We start from the raw sequence: 22,323 nt of genomic DNA, 5'->3' as shown, positions 1-22,323 counted from the left end.
TGGGCCTGACCTAATCAGATGAACTCTTCATAAACAGAGAGTTTCTCTGGCGGCCTTGAAGGAAGAAAGCAGATGGCTAGGTTGTGAACTACCTATGAAGAGGAGCAGCCCCTAGGACCTGAGAATGGTCCCTACCAATAGCTAGCAAGAAAAATGGGGACCACCATCATACACCACAAGGCAACGAATTGTGCCAGCAGTCAGAATCAACTCAGCCTGCACCTGAGTGCAGCCCGTGAGATCAGGGGCCCAGCTAAACGGTGCCCTGACTCTTGACCAACAGAGAAACTACGAAGTAACAATTTTGTACTGCTTTAAGCCTCTATATTTGGGTTAATTTGTTATGCAGCAATAGAAAACAGACATATAAACTATCCCAAATATTCTTGTCAATTGGGTGGGAGATAAATAAATAAAACTCAAGTAACCAGCTGTGACCATTGTAGTGCGTCACAGAGCTGCCACGCTCCTGCCTCGAGTGAGTGTATGTTTAAAAAGGGCACAGAAAAAAACAAAACATAGAACTCTTTTTAAATAAGACGGCTGGTGTAGTCAACTTTACCCAGCAGGTGACAGTGACAGCATTTTCTTTCTCTAAGGAACGCGTGTCTCTGACAGCAAGGTGTTCAGCCTTCAGATAACTGCAGTATCTTGGCTCAAATAATTCCCATTATTTGCACCAAATCACGTGTGCCTGGGCTGTGGACGGGCACCATCAGCACAAGTACTAAAATGAGAAAATGCAGAGACTAAGGCTCTTCTTTCTCTCCCAAAGGATCAAAGTCAGTAAACAGTGTGTAACATTCCAACCTCTTCTATTCACCTTCAGGACACTTGGAAGGAAAAGCAGTGCAGGAGCCCTCTTGAAGAGCCAAACACAGTTCCCCACAGTTTGAAATGGTATTGAAACAATAATAAGGTCCCAATACAACAGTCTCACATTTTTACCTGTTAAGATCCAAGGTATGAATTCTCAGCAGCTTGTGTATTGGTTCGTTCATCTAACAAATAGCTGGGTCCTATTGCTGAATTGAGTGCTGTGTTAAGAGCTAAGAGATAGTGGTAAACCAGAGACATGAAGTCTCTATGTCTTTGGAGGGGAAGGGATATAGAGAGAGGTAAATAATAAAATGAAGTGATCAACAAATACATAAAAAGAACTAGTATCTGAGAAGCGGTACCAAGAGAGGAAAAGCCAGGGGATCTACTTGAGAGAGGATGGTTGAGGAAGATTTCTTTGAAGAAATGACATTCTGAGATGTAAAGGATAAGAACAAGGAAGGCTTGCAAAGAGTAGGAATAAAAGTTCCAGGCAAGGCCTGGGTGGGTGGGTTGGGATAGGAGTAAAAGATAGAAAATTGTACTGCAACAACAATTAAAATAAAAAAAAGTTCCAGGCAGAAGGAATAGCAAGCTCAAGTAATCTGTGGCAGGAAAGAGACTGGCTGGTTCTAGCAGCTGCATCTCTTGGGTCTAAGGGTGTGTGTGTGTGTGTGTGTGTGCGCACACACACACTAAGCTTCATGATTTATGATCTAACATGACAGAAGCCTAACCCAGCATAGGTCCAAGAATCAGGATAACATCCAAACCACATGGAGTCTAGTCTTAAGTGAGCCAATGAGATTCACTTTTTCCATGGCCACAGAAAACACCCCTAACCCGACCAGCCATTTCAAAACCAAGGATTGAGAAAGTGGGACAGCATGGCTTGGGACAAAGCTGCCATCAGAATAGGAGGAGTCAAAGTTCAGGTGTCTGGAGCATCATCTTCACACCTGTGGTGCTGTGAGTTGTCCAATACACACACCCTGCACTGACAGTCCATCACGCTCACCTCCTGCCTGGAAGATGACTTCATTTCTGCTTCAACACTCTCCCCATTCTGGCTTATAAACCATGAGTAAACATTCCCCCTGGGCAAATGCCTAAACAAACATCAATTCTCCTCCTTCCAAAAGTTAGGATCTGCTATTTATAGGCTTTTCCCCCCCTCTCACTTTCCCTAATTCCTCCCCTTACTATTCCTCCCCGTGCCACTTTCCCTCAGGATCTTTCCTTCTCTTACCTTCATTTCCTTCAATTCCCACCTGTTCCCTGCACCTCTTGTGCTCACCCCATCGAGGCCCTGCTACCTGTGGGATGAAGCATCACCTAGAGTTGGGGGACCTTGACTCATGGTTGAAGAGATGTCCGGCAGTGGAGAACCCCTCAGGTGTGGTGCTTGTTTCTGTGGACACAGCGCTTCCTATTGCATGGTCCCAGGAAGGAGGCAAGTAACGTCATTGCTTGGATCCATGTCTGCTCCCCGGGAGGAGGGAGGAGAGGCCTCCTCGACCTCCTTTTGCATCATCGCACGAGGGGCCTTTGGAAGGAAGAGTTCATCCTGGGCATGTCATCAAAGGAGTCCAGTGAGCTTCCTGAAATCCTTTCTGGAATCAGACGAAATCTAAATAGACTAAGAAATAAAAGGATCACAATTTTATTACTTTTGTTTGTATATCCAGATAAAGCATTGTATACACACTACCGTTTATAGCAGACTTATTTTAGACTGATAAAACATTTTAATGGAGGGTGCTGTGGACTAAAGGTTTGTGTGCCCCCAAATTTATACATGGAGGCCCTAATGTGATGATATTTGGAGGTGGAGGCTTCGGGAGGTAATGAGGTCATGGCAGTGGGGGAGCCCCCAGGATGGCATTAATGTCCTTGTAAGAAGAAGACAGCTGCCGCTTCCCTCTGTCAGGTGAGGCTGCCACAAAGAGAAGGCCATCTACAAGCCTCACCAGAGCCTGACGGCGCTGGCATCCCGACCTCAGGCTTCCCAGTCTCCAGAGGCGTGAAAGATAAGTGCTTGTTGTGTAAGCCACCTTATGGTGATTTGCGATAGCAGCTGGAGCAGACTGAGGCAGAGGGTTAGGTATAGGGTCCACTGACTTTCTATTTTGAACTTTCCAATTTTCTATTAAGGACAGTTGGAAAAATACAATTCCTATCTGCTATAGGCATCAATGTTAATGCTAAATGCTAACCAACTCTAATGCTAAAAATTAGGTAACATGTAATCTCAAAACAAGTCTCATAGATGGAGTTATTTTTCTCATTTTGCTGGGAACAGTAAATATTTCATCTCAGACTGGCATTTGTGAACCAGTAGTTTAAAAATGGGACCCTTAGTGACTCAAATAAATGAAAATGTATAAGAGACGTTTCAGACACAAGTTGGATCTAGGTGCTCCAGTTCGTGGTCTGGAATCTTTTTCCATTCCTGGATTTCATTGTCTCTGGTGGTGACATGAATCTCACACAGGCTCTCCCCATGAGGGGACTAGATGACCAAAGGCATTTCTACCTTATATTCTACCAGTCTAGCAATAAACTATTGATTCTTAGGCCTAAATCCATAGCACAAATTGGATTATGTGCCCATCCCTAAAACAATCATATTGACTGGGATTGGTTGGCCTGGGGTTATACACCCCCTCCTGGAAGGCAGAAAGACTGATAGTAAAGGAGAGTTGATTCTCATTTTTCCAAAAACAGAAAACACTCCTACTAAATAAAGGAGAATGGATGGTCATGGATGAAACCAACAAAACAACATTACAATTTTATTAAAATCCTACTGTGACTCTTAACTCAAGCAAACTCAACCATTCAACATTTATGAGGCCCACCTATGTTCTAGGCACTTAACTAGGCAGTAGGGCTACGAAGATAAATTCACTTGTCCCGGAGAGATAGACAGTTTTTGCCATAGTGTGTGGAGCAGCTGAGATCAGCCCTGCCACAGGCCATAGAATCATAATCCACGTCATCATTCAGTTCCCTACTTTGCTTGGCTAATGTAGACCTGACTTAGTATAGCAGGAAATTAACAACTCCTTCTGTGAAAATACTATACACTAATCCCAAACAGATAATTATCATATGGGGATGGGGGTGGGTGGACTATGAACTTGCCGGCAGTTCAACAAGAGACAGCAGTGTGGCCCAGCTGCTTCAGGAGGTAACGCATTCCCAGACTGTGCTAGAGACCCATAGTATCTCATCCAAATAGCAGTCCCGCCAGGCCCCACAAGGAGGCGGCCTTCCTCTGGAGTGCGCTATAAAGCTCCCGACATGTTTTCAGGAAGGACATTGAAGGTCACAATCTGTAAGAAAAGCCATGAGGATAAACAACATATAGTCTTTTAGAACTCAGAAGCTTCCTTATAGGGTTCTTCCACTTCTAGGAAAAGAGCAAAACAAGAATTGGCTTTCCTCTTGTTGACTGGGGTCTATTCCTAAATGGACTCAAATGGCCTTTGTTGTCTTCCTCAAGGAGTTGGCCTTGCCCTAGCACAAGTTCACTAGACAGATGCCCTCCTTCCAAGAGAACATGAGATTTTTCCTTCCCTTTTTTTCTCCATCTAACCTGACTCCTCTCCTTTCTGTCCCAGTACATTCTGGCACCGTTTGATGAATAGTTAATAGTATTTCCAAGTGATGGCTCTTCCCTGACATCTTAGAATGCCGGATGTTATGCCTTCTATATTCTACCACTAAGTTGTTGAAACATCTCTTTAATAATGAAAATGAGAATATATTACCTTATCTGCATTCCTTTGTCTTTTAGAGGTGGATCCCTGGTTACTCCAGGATTAACAGCTAGCTGGCTTGTACCACCAGCAAGGTCAGCTTAGATTTATTTCAGCAGTTTGTTACTCTCAACATCTTGCCATTGCTAACAGCAGCTTATGGCAATGATGTGATACATTCCAGAAGGAAGCTGGGGGAGTTGGCTTTGATTTGGGGCCACACCATGCCAAACTGTTAGTCAGTGATACAGTCCTGGATAACATTTTTGGACACTTTAGATGCAGTATGTACTGACAGATTGAATTTAGGTGCAGGTATGAGATCAAAGGATGATGACCCATCTAAATAGTTTTGATCAATGAGATTAAACAATATTCATAGGAATCAAACCAACTGTGTTTTAGTTCATTGAGGATTATATGGAGGGGGGAAATCCACCTCCCTCCTCGACCTTTTTCATTTTAATATTACACATGTGGGTATTATCACTATTGCTAACAAAGCAGTTTAAACACACTTATCTTTCTTGATATTTTTCATTTCAATCCCTTCAAATGAAGATACTCTATAAAGCATCCATGCATTGACTTAAAATGAGATCAAACTCCTTATCATGGTCCACCAGGCCCAGGATGGTCTTCACCTGTTTTCCAATTTCATCTTATAATACTTGCTCTCTTGCCAACACTGGCTTCCTTTCTGTTTCTGAAACTTACCAAGTTGCTTTCCATTTCATGGTTTTGCCTGTTCAGTTTCTCCTACCTGAAACGCACTTCCTCAGCTGATTCTTCCTCATCACTGAGATCTGAAGTAAATGTTATATCCCCAGAGAATTCCCTGACCACCACTATATTCAAAGAAGGCTCTCACCCCTTACTTTGGCCCTTAGCAGGTCAGATCCTCATCTAAACCACAGGGCACAGAAAATGTTTTGAATGATAACTTCCACTTTCTCAGTTCTCTCAAGGACTGTATACAACCTCTACCATTCTCCTTATATAGCAAAGAAGTTAATTCATTCCAAACAGTGGGTACTCAGGGCATTAGGGTTTAATCCTTTACTGTGTAATCTATCATATCATCTGGTTTATTTTCTTCACAGTACTTACCAAGCACTGTAATTGTCTAACTTATGATTTGTTTATTTATTGTCTGTCCTCCACTAGAATGTGAGCTACATGAGAGCAGGGAGCGTGTGTCTTTGTCAGGCTGATACCCTGACCCCTGCAAAACACTGGCTGCATCACAAATGTACAGCAAAGCTTTGTTGATGAGGGAAAAACGTGGGTTTGCCTTTGATGATTTGCCTTAGGGCAGTGATTCTTAAACCTACTCACTGAAGAATCCACCCCCAAGGATTCAGACTCAAGAACCAGATCATTCTGAAGTGGATTCTGTAAGGTAAAAGGAAAAAAAGTTCAGTTTAGGTTGGGTGTATGTTACAACATCCAAAGCTGTTTCGTTTTTTAAAACAAAATGCTTGATTATTATTTCATCTTGATTTCATATGGCATACTTACTCTTTGCCCAAAACACATTAGAAAACTACATCCCCAGAACACAAACAAAATTGTCGTTAGCTGACTTCAAAAATAAAGGCAATAGGCTTACAATGTTAATTACTTACTATTGAGAGAAGAAAAGTCGGTCACTGTTTTACAGGCCGATGAAGCATTTTCTAACAATTTTGTGAAAACCCAGAATGCTGATATTTTACTAGAAATGTTTCTGCCCACAATGTGCACATGCAGCAAAAAGCAAAGGAGGGGCCCTTGGTCATGTGAGGACACAGTGAGGAGACGGCCGGCCGTCTGTGCACCAGGAAGTGGGCCCTCAGCAGACACCGAATCTGCTGGGCCTTGATCTTGGACTTCCCAGCCTCGGAACTCTCCTGCACAGACCCACAAACTCTGCACCTGCACCGCACCCCATTCCTTAGTCATTTGTGTAGTTTAAGTATATCGGCAGTCTGGTAGAAGACCAGAGCTTGCTGTTTCAAAATATTGAGATATAAGAAAACTTGTTTCTCTTAAAATATCTGTGATTTAGAGCAGTTTGGTAAATTATACCTTCATAAGCAGTATTGAAACATTTATATTACTCTCCCTACCTGATCCTTCCAGAATTTGAAAACTTTTAATTAATGAGTATTATTATTTTCATAGCACATGGTTGTTCGAGTAAATTCAGTCAGAATCTGTACTTTTATAATAGGACACGACTGGCAACTGGTTTTATTAACCAAGAGTTTGGAATGTCATGTTTGAGAGACATACATAAAATCGGAGATGACCAGAAAGTTTTAATTGAGGAAGTAAAATCGACTTTTGGAGCAAATAAAAGTGCCTTAGAAGAAGAGCTTAGTACCTTGCTTACATGTTTCACAGCAGTCCTTTCAGGCAAGAAACAAAGTTTGTTGTCCTGGGAGCTGGCAAAGAAAGAACTTTAAGATTTTGGGGGAACTTAGAACCTGAGGAATTCACCCAAACCTGTAGGTACCACAGGCAAAGGAATGGCAACTCTGTGGCTGGGCGTCTTAGCCTTGAAAGGCTAAAGTTCGGTCTGGAGATTCCTTATGAAATATTTCAGCAAAGCAGATTTTTAAAAAAGCCTTTACGATCAATTGCTATTCTTATTGTATTTATGCAAATGATCAGGCCAAATTCATTGAAACAAGATTTACGTAATAAATTAGTCTTAATTTGGCTATCTTTGATAAAAATGAGGGTGATTTTAGAAAAAGAAATTGTGTTTCAATAGAAACTGTAATACAGAGTTGTGGATATTAGATTCTAGATCAACTAATTGTCTTTAAAGTTTTATTTTTCACCTGTAAACTGGACTGGATCCTGGAGTTTTCTAGTTTTGTTACATATTTGGCTATAATCCTCTGAACTAATGTTTCATTTTTCTCCCATGCTTTGTCTTAGAATTACTGGAAACTAAAACTGTTTTTTTTCCCCCCCGAGCCTTGCAATTATAAACTGATGCTAAATGACCCGATATACACTTTAGAAAAAATCACCACAACAGCTCACGGCCAAATCTCAGTGACTAATGCAGTGTAAAGCAACACAGAGAATTGCCTGGAATGCCTGATGACATCATCAGAGACGTTCAAACTGACACCAGGGGAATCTATCAAATTGTCACTGCCTGACTTCATTCCAGCAGCAAAAGCTTTGAGCCTCACACCTATAGAAATCTTGTCTTCCAGACTCAGAAACTGGTTTCTAATTTGCTCTGGTCATTAAGCTTTATTTTTCTTTTGTTTTCCTAGGTGCACTTCTTATTAAATGCCTGATAGCTCCTTTACACAATACAAGCTTCACTTTGGGAACTCATCTACATCACTGCTCCCTGAAATGAGACAGAATCATTTAACTGAACTGACTTATTCTCAGCACCGAATGATTGGATCAGTAAATATGGGGCAATCTACCAATTTAGTTTCTGGAAGTGAAACTTAAAAAAAAAGATTTCATTTATTTATTTTCAGAAAGAGGGGAAGGGAGGGAGAAAGAGAGGGAGGGACACATCCATGTGTGATAAACACCAATTGGTTGCCTCTCACACGCCCCCAGCTGGGGGCCTGGCCTGCAACCCAGGAATGTCCCCTGACTGGAATTGGGCCAGAGACCTTTTGATTCACAGGCTGGCACTCAATCCACTGAGCACACCAGCCAGACTAAACTTTTGTTTAAATTTTTAAAGGCAAGACTGAAAGAGACCGAAATTTTGCCACCCTGAAGCTGCCTTTTGGGATATTGATTTTAACCTGCTTATTAAGAAACAAAAGACTCAGGAAGAACCTTTGAGCCTCCCCACTTTCCTGCTCAAGAGATTCAGACAGAAAAACCTACTTTAGGAAGGGAGCCTTCGTTTAATCATCTTAAGAATCTTTACCCTAGCATTAGTCAGGAGACTCCAGGCCAGCTAGCTAGATACCCCTTGTACCCCATTGTTTTTGAGCAGCTTGGCAAGAATATTTCTGCCAGTCCTGGCAGGGTGCCTCAGGTGGTTAGAGTGTCAGCCCATAAACCAAAAGATTGCAGGTTCCATCCCTGGTTGGGGCACATACGACAGGCAGCCCATTGACGTTTCTCTCTCACATTAACATTTCTCTCTCTCTTTCTCTCTCTCTGTCTCCCTTCCTCTCTATCAGAAATCAATAAACATCCTCGGGGGAGGATTTAAAAAAAAAGAATACTCTTAACATATACATTCAGCTCTTCATCAACCAACTGTAGATCGCCTATTCTCACTTCTGAAACCTAATCTCTCATCCACCTCCTTTTTCCTTTGTCCAAAATTGTCGTATACCCAAAGTTGCCTCAGTGTCTTTGGAATTTTCATGCTTATGTGAATTCCCATGTGCATGTAGTAAAAAATTGATTTTACTCTTTTTTTTTTAAAGCAAAGGAGGAAAACAGTATCATGGTTCCTCAAAAAATAAAATACAGACTTAGCATGGGATCTGGCCATGCCATTTCTGGCTGTACACACGACTGAAAGCAGAGATCCAAACCTATCTGTACACCCATGTTCACACCAGCACTTTTCATAATAGCCCAGAGGTGGAAGCAGATGTTGTGTGGGCAACATCCATTCACCAATGGATGGATAAATAAAATGTGGTATAAACATATAATGGAATATTTTTCCAACTTAAAAAGAAAGGACATTCTGACACATGCTACAGTGTGGATGAACCTGAAGGCCATTATGCCAAGTGTAATAAGCCAATCTCAGTAAGACAAATACCACCGTATGATTCCACTTACATATGAAGTACCTGACAGTAAGTAGAATGGCGTTGCCAGGAGGCGCAAGAGAGAGAAATGAAGAGTTAGTGTTTAACGAATACTGTTTCGGTTTGGGGAGATAAAAACGTTCCCGAGATGAATAGTGGTGACGGTTGTACAATAGTGCAAAAGTACTTAATGCCACAGAACCATACACTAACAATGGTTAAAATGATAAATTTTATGGTACGTAAGTTTAATCACTTTTTTTTTTAAGGAAAGGAGAAACGATAGCCCCGTGAAATTTTTGAAATAGAGGTTTATCCCTGTTATGCACACACAGGGATAGATTTCTTGAAACCTAAGGCACAGAAACTCAAGCAAGCGTGATTTTGTGGCCACTAATACACGGGGGAATTCACCAACGAGTTCACAGCGTTCTCTCAGCCCTGCCCAGTTCTTGCATTCTGTTTACTCTTTGCCTGTAAACTCTCAACGATGTCCTGACTTTCCCCAGGCTAAGAACAGGACAGACAGAGCGAACGCCAAGTGTTGCGTGCGGTGACAAAAGAAGCTGCCGGGGTAGCGTGGAGGACGCCCCACAGGCGGGAGCCGAACGGGCCTCCCCTGCACAGAATTCCGACGGTTTCTAGGTCGGAGGGCGGTGCGGGGCCAGGGCGCTACAGGGGAGGGGAGGGACTAGCTGTTCGCCGCAGCTTCACGCAGGACAGACGCCCCGCGGGCGGAAGGGCGAGGACCGCCCCAGCGGCGTCTGGGCGGGGCAGCCCGGGTGCCTCAGTTTCCCAGAGTAAAGGTCCTCGGAGCACCGCCCCTTCTGACGTCGCGGGGTGGGCGGGGCCGGGGGGGTGGGCTTCGGGACGAAGTGTGGCGCCTCAGGCCGCGCGGGGCGGAAGCCTGGGAGGGGGGCGGGAGGCGGGGCGGCCGCGCTGAGTCACATTGAATTCACCCGCCCGCCGCTTCCACGGGGGTGGTGACAGCGGCCCGGGACGGGCGGCCGCATCAGTCCGCCGCGCCGAGGGACCGCCAGGCGGCGAAGAGCAGGTCTGGGGCCCGGCAGGGCTGGGCGGGGAGCCCGGATTGTTGTCGGGGGGCTGCAGGCGTAGGGGACCCGCGCCCTGAGGGAGGCACCGCGCGGCGGGGCCTGCGCCGCCCCTTCCCCGCCGTGGCCGCTGCGCCGGCCGAGAGCGCCCAGAGGGCGGTGGGGCGCCGGGCCCGCCTCGGTGTCCACGGCCAGGTCGGGTCCTGCGAAGTCCCGGGGAGCTGGAGGGGCTGGGTGGCTCGCAGTCGGAGGGATGCGTACGTGGGCTTTTTAAATGGTGTCAGGCAAGCCCAGGGCTCTTTTCACTGCACCGCCCTGCCACTCCGGCAAGAAGGCGGAATTTGAGACCTGGGAAAGAATTCTGCCTTAGCCCAGCCTCCTTACTTTACAGATGGGGACGTTCTTCTGGCGTGCTCAGAGTCACATCCAGTCGGTAAACGAGTCAATGAATCTGTGTCAGGGAGGCTGGGAGGGATGCTTTCCGAAGCCAGAGTAAGACCTGTTTGGCTCGAGATGCTAGTTTGATTATGGCGGAGCTTTGCAGTTACCCGCAGACACCTACCTGCGTTCCTGCCACAGGTACTGATGTCCACGAGGCATCAGTTTCTCAAAGCGCGTAACTCTGAAAAGGGTGACGGTGCTGTCAGTTGAAGAAAGAAATATGGGGGTTGCAAACAGGCCCGGTCCGCTGTAAACTACGCGCTGTGGAGGTGCTTGGGGTATAGAGTTAAAATTTAAATGCAAGCGAAACCTACCTCACTTTAAACGCAGTCTCATGAGTCTGAATTGTCTGTCTCATTTGCACATTAATGAGAGACACAAAGTTAATCTGTAATATTGGTAATTTGCCTTTAGGTCTGTTGTAGAGTAATAAGAACATTATGTATTGACACTTTTCATAATTAGTGATGCTGTGTTATGTGGCAAGCCATTGGTAGCACTAATATTTAGGGTGTGAGTGTAGTTTAGCTCCAACTGTCTGCGTAGCTGAGTTACAGGGGGAGAGTAGGACTGGTTAACCCATAGCTGTATTTTGCAAGACTGATGTACCTGTCTGCACATAGGTGTGGTTTCTCGGAGTTAGTGCTGCATTTATTACTCTCAATGTGAATAGACTCCAGATGGTGAGCAAGTTAGTTTATCCCCTAGTACCCATTTTTCTCTAAATTATTGAGTTAAAGAATCTCCAAGGCCTCCTTCTATCTCTAATGTTCCCTGGTTTTACGTGTTAATTGGAAACATATGTCACTCATTGTGACAACGCAAAGTTTTAAGAAAACGGGTTTAAAAAAATCTGTCCAGTGCATAGAGAATCTTGAAATCCATTATTATTCGCAACCCTCCCAGTTACTTTATCAGTGTGGAGCTAACATAAGTGAAACATGATTTTTCAATTTACAGATCTTCAGTATTAAATTCACTTAAATTCAGAGACTGGAATGGAGTGCTTTGCGCAGGGTAGAGAATAGCTAAAAGCTGGCTTGGGAATAGGGCCTGTGCAGTGCACAGGTATCTTCAGCAAAAAGGCCAGAACATGCTGCCTCCGAAAATGTGATAAGATGTCTTTTAAACAGTGTTCATATTGTGTGTCTTTTCAGCTGAGATATAATAATAATTTTTAGAGACAAACTGTCCAAATACACACATGTTATTTATTTTGTCTTGCAGCCCCAAGGCAGAACCTTCCCCACCTCATATTTCTGCTTTTCTGCCTCCTTTCTGCGGAGTGTCCCCCTTACGTGCAGAGACCCCTGTCACATTCCTTTCACCCACATGGCAATATGCATAGCCTTCTTCAAGCACTGATTGAACTTACGTTACTTTATATCCACTAAAAGAATGGAAGTCATAATTCTTGAGTTACCATTTAAGATCTCCTGAAAACTAAGGATGGTTACTTATTTTTTGAACATAGTGCAAGACTCCATGAGGCTCTGGTTCTGAAGGTCAAGTAGACAGTGTTCAGGTTTTTATTTTCCCTGTGCTTAGAGGCTACAATCTAAAAAGCCTCCAGGGCCAATACGAGTCATTTATCTCTGCCTTAGAGGGAAATCTTTTCTGCAAGATGCATACTGAATTCTTCAAATTCATTATTACTCTCAACCCTCCCAGTCACTTTATCAGTATTGGGCTAAAATAAGCTAAACATGATTTTTCAAGTTTACAGATGCTTTAGTGTTAAATTTGTATGAAGACATTTTTTTAAATGATAAAAAATAGAGTTAAAATTGAATGCAAGTGGAGGGTTGCATGCCTATTGCCAAGTATAAGGCTTAAATAATTTTTTAGGTTTATTATTTTGTTGTTTCTTGAAGTCAATTAATGTATAACCTACAACATAGGATTATTACAAGATTATCTGCTCTGAACTTTTCAAGTGTGCTTGGTCTTCAGCTAAAGCTAAATACTTACAAAAAGTTTGATATCAATTAATATTAAATAGTTTGTTTATTATACCTAGCTCAGGAAAACCTCTGAGTAGACTGATTTTGAAAATTGAATAACTTCAGTCTTGTTGGTCAGGAGTTAATTATGAGGTATCAGTGTCTCACCTGGAAAGGTGAAAAAGTCTAATGTGGCAGCCATACAATCAGGTCATAGAACAGCTCTGTAATGACAGACATTGAACAAACCAAGATGCTAACTTTTGGTTGGGTGCTTTATCCTCGATGCTACAGGTCAGCCATAGGAGGTAAAATAGACATGGAGTAGTGAAAATGTATTATTTCATTTTGAGGTTTGTAGGGTTTTCTAACATGAAGGATGTGACCACCGAGAACCAAGGCAGCACAGTGCAGCAAACAGGGCATTGTGCTAGGAGTCCGAAGTTTGAAGGCTTGGGTTTTGCTCCTGACTTGTTCATTCATTCACCAAATATTCACGGAGCACCTCTATGTGCCAGGCACTATTCTAGGGATACAGCTGTGAGTGAAACAAAGTCCTGCCCTCTTGCAGTAGACATTCTAGCAGAGTGGAGGCAGACTGTTAATAACTATGTGAACAGACGCACAGTCTCTTAATGATAAGTGCAGTGGAGAACTTTAAAGAGGTGTAAGTGGGAAAGGGTATATGGGTGTGGATGTATGTATGGAGCAGGGTTCCTTTCTATACAAAGAGGTCCAAGAAGACCTCTACTAAGATCACTCCTGACCTATAACATGAAGGGAGCAAGCAGGGGGCAGAAGGATGAGCAAGTTCCAAGCCTGGCTGCAGGAGCATGGTTGGCATGTGTGAGGGGTGGTGAGGTAGTGGTGGCCAGGCAGTGCCAATGTGGGCAAGGGGTAAGTGGCAGCACATGAGAGGCGAGGGAGTGGGAAGGGGCATGTCATTGTAGGCCATTGTGAGGACTCTGGCCTTTACTCTGAGTGAGGGGGAAGCAAGCCATTCCAGGGTTTTGAACAGAGGAACTCATGATGACTTAGGTTTGAACAGGATTGCTACAGCTGCTGGGCAAGAATAGACAGAAGCAGGTCAAGGGACTCCCCTTTTTATACTAGCTGTGTGACTCTAACCCATAGTCCAGAATTTTATGATTCTAAGTCGTCTGGAATATTTCCATGGAGAGGCTGAGGATGGCATGTGAAGGTGTCCTAAAAGCAAAGAGCTTCAGATGGCCTGAAAGCATGATGCTGACGCGCCTCTAGCTGAGTCACTCCAAACCGAGAGGTAACCAGGTCTTTTCAGTCAGTTTGTCAGGTCAGGAGAACAAAAACACTGTTCCGGGAATATCCTCTGCTGACCCCTTCAGTACTCTGCTTATTTATCCCTGAGTTTTCCCTTCCTGCCTGAAAAGGATGAAAAGCTGTTACTCATCAGCTGAGCTGGCAACCAAAGGAGTTTTGTTGTTAGGACAGTTGGAAACTTTGGGGAAGGAAACCTAATTTTGTATTTATCATAGGTCATTTGAATTATCCATTCTTAACATGCAAGGAGTCCAAGAGATTTCTTTTGTTTTTAATTCCCTTATCCCCTTCCCACTTACCTTATGCTTCATAGGTACAACTTCTAATGCATTTGCTGTATTTCTCTCTCTGTGTAGGATCTTGCAAAGTGGGGATGTTTGTTTTCTGTGTGTGTACTTATTTTACTTTATAATGTTACATTTCATTTTGCTTTTTTCCCTAAGTACTGTTTTTAAGATCCGTCCCTGTTTCTACATGTACGTCTAATTCTTTGTTTCTGAATGCTGTGTGTGCACAATAATTTCTTATATGCTCTCCTTGTGATAGACACTCAGGTTGTCCCTTCTCCCTAACACTGTAAGTGTTCTGCAGTGAGCATCCTTATAAAGCTGTATACTTTATCTGTGGGATATATACGTAGAAGGGAATTGCTGGATTATAGGCCTGCATATACAGAATTTGAGTCAATAGTGCCAGATTGCTCTCCACAGTGGTTGCACTCGTCTCTCTCCCACCAAAAGTGCTCGAGGTTCCTTGTCCTTCCTTCTGTCTCACCACCGCTCAGCTTTATCCAGTTCTTCACCTTTTCTAATCTCATAGATGCAAGGTGATATCTTGTTCTTTTCATTTGTATTTCTTTGATTACTAATGATTTTAAACATCTCTTATATATATAGCTTCTTATTTATATCTTTGCCCATTTTCTGTTGGAGTTGCTATCTGTGCTGTTGCCGTGGACTTGTAGAAGTAGTTTTGTGATGCAGGTAGTCACTTCTTGTCGCATTTGGACTTTGTAGCTGTCTTCTCATTGATCACCTATTACTTTTGTTTTTGTTGTCCTTTAAGAAAAATTCTTAATTTTAATGTAATCAAATAAGTACATTCTTGGACTGTTTTATGCTTGTTGACCTTTGTTCGAGAGTCCCTCTCTACCCATAGGTTACAGCTATATCTTTAATCCATCTCAAGCCCACATTGCATGGTGTTAGATAGTGGTGCAGTCCTCTTATTCTGCATTTAATGAGCCACTTTTTCTAGTAACATCTCTAAAGACATCCATGCTTTCCTCCAGTGAGCTGTAGTACCCTCTTTCTCATACATGGTTTCCATGCTATTCTCTGGTCTGTCTCTAGGGCTCTGTTTGGTTTCATTAATCTGTCAGTTCTGGCTTTTTTTTAATTGCTCTGTTTATTACAGTGATTTTGTAATATGTCCTCATGACGAGCATAGCAAGTGCCCTATCTCTGGTCTTCATTTTTAAGTTTAATTAGCTCTCCTGAAATAAATGATTTTTTTCATATAATGATTTTTCCATATAAAATTTGGAATAAGTTTGTCAAGTTCCTCCAAAATTACATTTTTAAAGAATTTTTATTGGGATTATATTGAATTTAAAAATTATCTGGGAGAGGCATGACATCTTTTTGATATTAACTCATTTCTTCCAAAAGCATGTAATGTGTCTCTCCATTTATTTCAGTTCAGATTTTTAAAATAACTTTTATTTGGAAAAGATTTAAAACTAACAGAAGAGTTCTAAGATTAGTACAAAGAGCTTCTGTATATTCCTCACTTATTTTGGCCAGTGTTAGCATTTTGCCATATTTGCTTTATTACTCCTTCTCCACATTTCTATGCATGTTTTTTCCTTGACCCTTTTGAATTAATTGCAGACATCATGCTTCTTTATCCCTACATACTTCATCAGCTCATTTTAAAGTTTTTTTATTGGAACTTTAAACTTTTCTCCATAATAGTCTAGGAGGGTATTCTTGGTTAAATTAATTTCTAAATACTTCATGGTTTTGTTGCTATTTTGAATCATGTCTCTGAGGCTGCATACCAAAATCCTAAGCCTATGCCAAGGTTAAGTTTCAAGCAAAAGAAGATTAATGTCTTCAGTATTTCTGAACCCTACATATATAAATTTATGGTAACATCTCATGATTCCAGTATAAGTTTATTTCACCATTAGATTAACTTGTTCCTCCTGCTGTTAAGAGTCAGAATTTAAATAGCTGGTCTGAAGAATGAGAGACGGCCATATTTAGCATCATAACTGTAGTTGTCGGCATGATTATAATATAAGATATGCAAGATTATAGTTTTCTTACTCTGTGGATCCGTCTCTAATCTGGGCATAAATCTAACCTAAGTATATCTCAGGAAATATTGACTAGTTCAGCAGGTAGTTCTTCAGCCGTCATAACCGTTAGGGTGTTGGGCAGTTGACTCTCATGGCCGTCTGTCTCTTTTGACCATCTCTCAAGCATCTCTATATTGTTGGGTTGCTTTTTCCTAGTCGTACAAGTTATACCTTTTTCATTGTAGAAAATTTGCAAAATACAGAGAAGCAAATTTTTCATCTTGCCTTTTAACACCAACCCCTGTTAAAACGTTTTTCCCCCCTTCCTCCCTCTGGTCTTTTTTATGGGGGGGGGGCATGTTTGTGGAGGAGGAGAATGCACTTAAAATTGAGCTGCATAATTTGTATCACCCCTCCTTTTTCAGGGGTAAGCCATTCGCTCTTATTTGTCTTGCTTTGAGTGATCCTCTGGGAAAAGAAAACAATAAGAAAGATATGATTAATTTATAGGACTTGGATAATAGCTTGCTAATTACTTGGCAGTTCCCAACAGGCTATGCCTGAGGGAGCCACTGGGCATGACAGCCTGGCCTCATTGTCACAATATGGAGCAGTCATAGTACAAATGCCAACAAACCACAGACTGGCTTAAGGGAGGAGAGTGGGAGGGGAGATCTATTTGGTGTCAGTTTGGTTACTACCTTCCTTTTTATGCCACATTTGCTCTCACCTTTCAGAAAATAAAGAGTATGGAGAAAATAGTTAATTTATTTTCTTTTTGACTCCGAAATAAACCCAACACAATTGTCTTGTTTGCCTGATCACCTTTTGCTAGCGTGGTGAGTGGTGAGAGAGAGTAGTGATAGAGAGCAGTGGCAGAACGCAAAAGTTAACATTTCCATCAGTTGGTAGATTCAGTATCCAACTGCCCTCACCTCTTCACTCCCCACCTCTTCACTGTGTTCTGTTTTGTTCATTTTGCAGGAACACCTGTTACTTTCTAAAACACAGTTGTCTGCCTTACCCTTCCCTCAAGGAGGAAGTTCTTAAAGGGCAGGAGTCTTTGTTTTGTTCCCTGATAGACCCTAAGCATCATCAGCTGTGTCTGGCACATAGCGTGCCCTCAACAAAGGATCCATCCAACAAATCAATCCTTAAAGAGGCAGCCCTGTGGTACAGAGAAGGGAAACCTAAGGGAGGGGTGAGGAAAGAGCTCTCCTAGCCTCCTTGAAATACATGAGTTCAATAAGTAAGAAGCCTTATTTCCACATTGGCGTTGTAAACGTAACTGTCAGCCCAGCCACAGGGTTCACCTCTCTGCGTCTGTTTCAGCCGCTCCTGTGGAGTCTATGGTTTCTGAAAGTGGTGTACAGCGAGCATCTGTTGCTGACAAGCACGTGGTGGGAGCAGAGCCGGGGAATGGTCAGTGCTGACGTTCTAGCCGTGGGTTCTGGGCCCAGCACACACTGCATTGTTTTTATGAGGTGATTCTCTCAGGATAAATGATGTGTCCCATCAGCAGAAACAGTTGCAATGGATGTGCCGAGTTGTGCTGAACTCCCCAGCTTCACACCCCATGTCCTCCCCCTTTCTAGTTTATTCTTTCCCCCCAGTCCCAGCAATGCAGAAAACATTTTGGCTTTTCTGTCATTTCTGGATTGGGTTCAAGATTTCATGGTGAACAGTCATGCCATGTGTACCCAGTCACTTTATTAGAAAGCAAGACCTCAGATCATATTAATAGTACTGTATAAAGTTCTAGAAAATACGGTTGCCACAGATACACCATAATGTTATCCTGTGTAGACAATTATCGGACTGCTTTCATTTCTTACCCTGTGGCTGGACGCTTGTTCCTTACCTTCCACTCCCCCAGCAAATCTTAAACTCTGTTGCCTAGGCCTCAAGTCTGATCCCAGTCCACCGTGTGGACTAATTTACTTCCCTGTCCCCACTTTTTACTCTAATCAAATGGGTCTCGTTTTCTTTCCTACAACAATAACGATAACCATAAATATTTGTGAATTAAAATTATAAGTATTTCTTTCCATTTTACTGGGTTTCATTAAAAAATGAATAAAGAATAATATAAATATCCATGTATCCAGCACAGAATTTAAGATCTGTAAAGCTGAGTTGGTTTTTGTATTCTACCCCCCTTTGCCTTTTTATAGATCCTCTGGTTCTAATGACTTAAAAAAAAGATTCCCTGTTATTTACATACGACAACAATACTGTGATTGTCACCTAAAAAAAGGAGCAGTAATTCCTTAATATAATTAGGAATCGAGTTGATGTTCAGAATTTTCCTATTTGTTGCAGTTTTTAAAAGCAGTTTGTTTGAACTGGGATCCAAGAAATGGACACACATTGCATTTAGCTAATGTGTTTGTTTCTTAAGTGGCTTTAATCGATAAGTTCCCTTTTCTTCCATTTTAATTTTAATATTTTGATTACGGTTTACTTGTTGAAGAAACTGGCCTTCATTCTGGAATTTTTAAAATGGCTTTGTACAAAACTTTATTGACCTTTGGTGAGTTAACTCACCCTTACATCTGTCAGTCTCTACGGGAGGTTCCAGGTCATTCAGCTGCTATAAATAGAAAGGATGGACTGACCCAGCGGAGCTGGGCCTGGCTCAGAAGTCTTTTCTGAGGAGTTTTCCAAAATCTTCCAGGGGTCAGGGAATGACATTATCAACAGCAGACCATCTCTATTTCAAAGCAGTTTGCCTCTGAAGGAATGTTATAACTTCTATTTGGCAGGGCATTTTCGTGTTCCCTTGCGTTAGGGGAAAGAGTTGAGAAGCGAGCGAGTAGTCTGCTCTTCTCTTAGACAGCGCTTGTTGCTTTGTTGCTTTAAGGATTGCTGGGCGCAGGGCCAGAACCTCCTTGGGATATTATTGTCTTACAGTTTAGATCTGCTTATCAGGAAACAGAATCCCTGGAGGGTCAGGTAAGAGGAGAATGAGTTTACATTAAAACTAGACTTTTTTTAGTGGCTGGTCGAGTCCTGTATTCTTGAGCAGCTAGCAGACTGTGGAGCATAATACTAATACATATATTTTTCAAACTCATAGTTTTGATTATCTGTTCTTTTTGCTGCCACTGTCTAGATGTTGTTCAGTCATCGTAATATTTGGACCACTGTAGACATGGGGGAAAAACAAATTTTTTAATGTTTTAGTTTCGCAAATCATTTTTTAAAAAAATTTTTTAGTTTTGCTGCCTTCTGCTAGTCAGCTGTGATAGTTCTGCATGGTAGTGAGTCAATATTAAAGTAAAAAGAATAAAAATTGTTGAAGTGTAAACCTGTGTTTATGTTTACTTATAGGAAGGTTGTAAGAATAAAGTATCTCAATGTCAGTATTTTTATCTAGTTTTAAAGGCAGGTGGTTAATAAGCCAAGGCTAAAAATCTAATGCAGAATGAGAAAGACATTTAGTAACCTTATTACAATCCTACTTCTACTTTTGTTATGAGGCTAATTGGTTATTTTAAGTAAGACATTTGCTTTAATTAAAGGCACTGATAACAGGAAATTAATGAAAATCGTGTTAAATTTCACCAGTATGTCCATTCTGGTATTCTATTAGTGGGAGTCAGGATTGGTTAGTCTTCTCTTCTGGTGACTCTGAATGCTTGTAAGTTAAAATATAATTATTGTTCACAATAAAAGTATTAACCAGAGGTGATTTGCTGGCTTATTGATTACTCTCCTTGCAGTGATCAGTTAACAGTAAAAACAGGCACTTCATATTCACACCAAATCACATGTAGCAGCAACACACACACACAAGATGTAAGGTGTCTGTAGATGGAGTCGTGCTGTGTCGTAAGCTGTGCCTTGCAGAGCACTGCCAGTATTTTTGGTGAGGCTAGAGCTTAGGGTTAGACAGTAGGTGGAGAGTGTTCAGGAATGAGGTAGGGGCCAGGCCATGATGAGCTGTGTATGATCTGTGAAGGAGTTTTAGGTGTACTTTCCTACAAGTAATGGATGGGAAGCCCCGTGGAACTTCAAGCAGTAGATAACTATGAGATTTTGTACTTAAAAAGAGAATCCTAGTTGCTGTGTGGAACAGAAGGAGGTGAGACCAGTAGGTAACCACTTAGGAAGTTATCACAGTAGTCCCGAAGAAAAGATAGCGGGAATCCCTGGCAGAACACCGGCAGTCTCAAATTTGTAAATTTCAAGCCCCCCAAAACAATTTTTAAAAGGTCAGTACATTTGAAGGATTTAATAGTAGTGCTGATGGTTTTCCTAAAAATATAGGGTAACTTTTTAAGAAGAGTAAATCAATTTCATATCCCTCTTCCACCCCTGGAAGGCATTTGGCAAAGGTTTCCTTGGACCCATGTGCAGGGATCTCGTTTGTAAACTGCTGCCAAAGAGTCTGTTGTGAATATACAGCTCATTTAGAGCTTGGAGCCAAGGGGGATGTCAATTGCTTTGTCCTCGTGTCCAGTAACCACAGAATCATTCCTCCCCCTTCCTCTCAAGAAGACAATAGCAGTTTTGAGCAGTTAGCCTGGACCCAGAAGTCGCTGCCTCATCTGCATTATTTGTGTTACAATGAGTCTGGGTGACGAAGACAGGCCTCCCCCTCCTCCTCCTCCATCATCCTCAGACCTTTCTCATAACCAACATTTACTGAGGGCTTACTCTTTGCCAGGAACTGTATTAAATGCTTCACTGACATTATCACATTGAATCCTCATAACTGTCTATGAAGTAAATTACTATTATTTTCTTCAGTTTATAGGTGAGGAAACTAAGGTTCAGAAGGGTTTAAGTAACCTGCCCAAGGTCACAAAGCTTGAGAAAAGGCAGAGCCAGCAACTGCACCTAATTCTCTCTGACTTTAGAGTCTGAGCTCTGAACTGTTATATAGTTATTACTTAGTACATTTTAATAGCAAATATGATCTCTTTTTTTTAAGTTTGCCTTTTTACATAGACCTGCCCAGTGAAAGTCCATGTAACCCCACACTGTGTTACCTACCCCCATTCCCAGCTCATAGCAGTATAAAACACAAGTGTGGGACATTTTTAAAACGTGAAGTGCAGGAAAACGTCACATGGGGAAGGGTAGAATAGGGAAGCTATTTAGATTTCTAGCTTTTTTTTGAGGCAAAATATTCATGTATGCCTTTACTGTTTTGCTTGGAGTATAGCAATGTCTGAAATAGAGAAACTCCTTTCTAAAAATTGATGCAATTCACATAGCATAAAATTCACCCTTTTAAAGAGTATGATTGAGGTTTTTTTTAGCTTACTCACAAAGTTGTGCAACCATCACCACCTCTAGCTGAATCTAGAACATTTGCATCACCCTCAAAGGAAACCCATGTTCATTAACAGTCACTCCCCATCTCTCCCTGCTGAGACACTCATTTTCAAACCTCTTGTGTACCAATACACAATCCCAGACTATGAAAAATATTTTCAGGATATCCGTCCACAGTCCCCCTCTCTTTAGTGTAGATAATAACAACAATAACAGCATCTGTGTATATATTACTATGTGCAGGTACTGTTCTAAGTACTTTGCACATATTTACTCATTTAAATTTCACTATGATCTTATGAGGCAGGTTCTGTTATTGAGCCTATTTTACAGATGGGGAAATTACGGCACAGATAAGTAAGTTTCCTCAAATCACTTAACTTCAAAAAAGATGGAGCTAGCACATATGCATACATCTGAGCAGTCTGGCTTGGCAGTGTGCGCTCTCAGTCAGTACATATGTTTTAAGCTGATCATATTCATATTTCAGAGTGGTGTGAAGACCTTGAAAACAGTATGCCAAGTGAGAGTAGCCAGTCACAAAAGACGACATAGTGTATGGTTTCATTTATATGAAATGTCCAGAAAAGGTGAATCTATAGAGACAGAAAGTAGATTAGTGGTTGCCTAGACCTGGAGGTGGGTGGGGGACTATTAGAG

General features: G+C 42.0%; 1 protein-coding gene across 3 annotated transcripts in view; it reads left to right on the top strand.

Annotated features, from left to right (window-relative positions):
• Positions 1–10,279: 10,279 nt before the first annotated feature.
• Positions 10,280–22,323, top strand: part of LOC114496468 (dynamin binding protein) — a 97,118-nt gene continuing 85,074 nt past the window's right edge. For 2 of the 3 annotated variants that reach the window (XM_036027141.1, XM_028511910.2), the window contains exon 1: positions 10,280–10,391. The gene's annotated coding sequence lies outside the window, so the exon portion shown is untranslated. Of the gene's footprint in view, positions 10,392–18,987; positions 19,333–22,323 lie in introns of those variants that run through there. The other variant, XM_036027140.1, reaches the window with a different exon arrangement.

Source organism: Phyllostomus discolor, chromosome 5, assembly GCF_004126475.2.
Source record: "Phyllostomus discolor isolate MPI-MPIP mPhyDis1 chromosome 5, mPhyDis1.pri.v3, whole genome shotgun sequence".
Lineage (NCBI taxonomy): Eukaryota > Metazoa > Chordata > Mammalia > Chiroptera > Phyllostomidae > Phyllostomus > Phyllostomus discolor.
The sequence above is the reverse complement of the archived record's forward strand: the minus strand, read 5'-3'. Positions and strand labels throughout refer to the sequence as shown.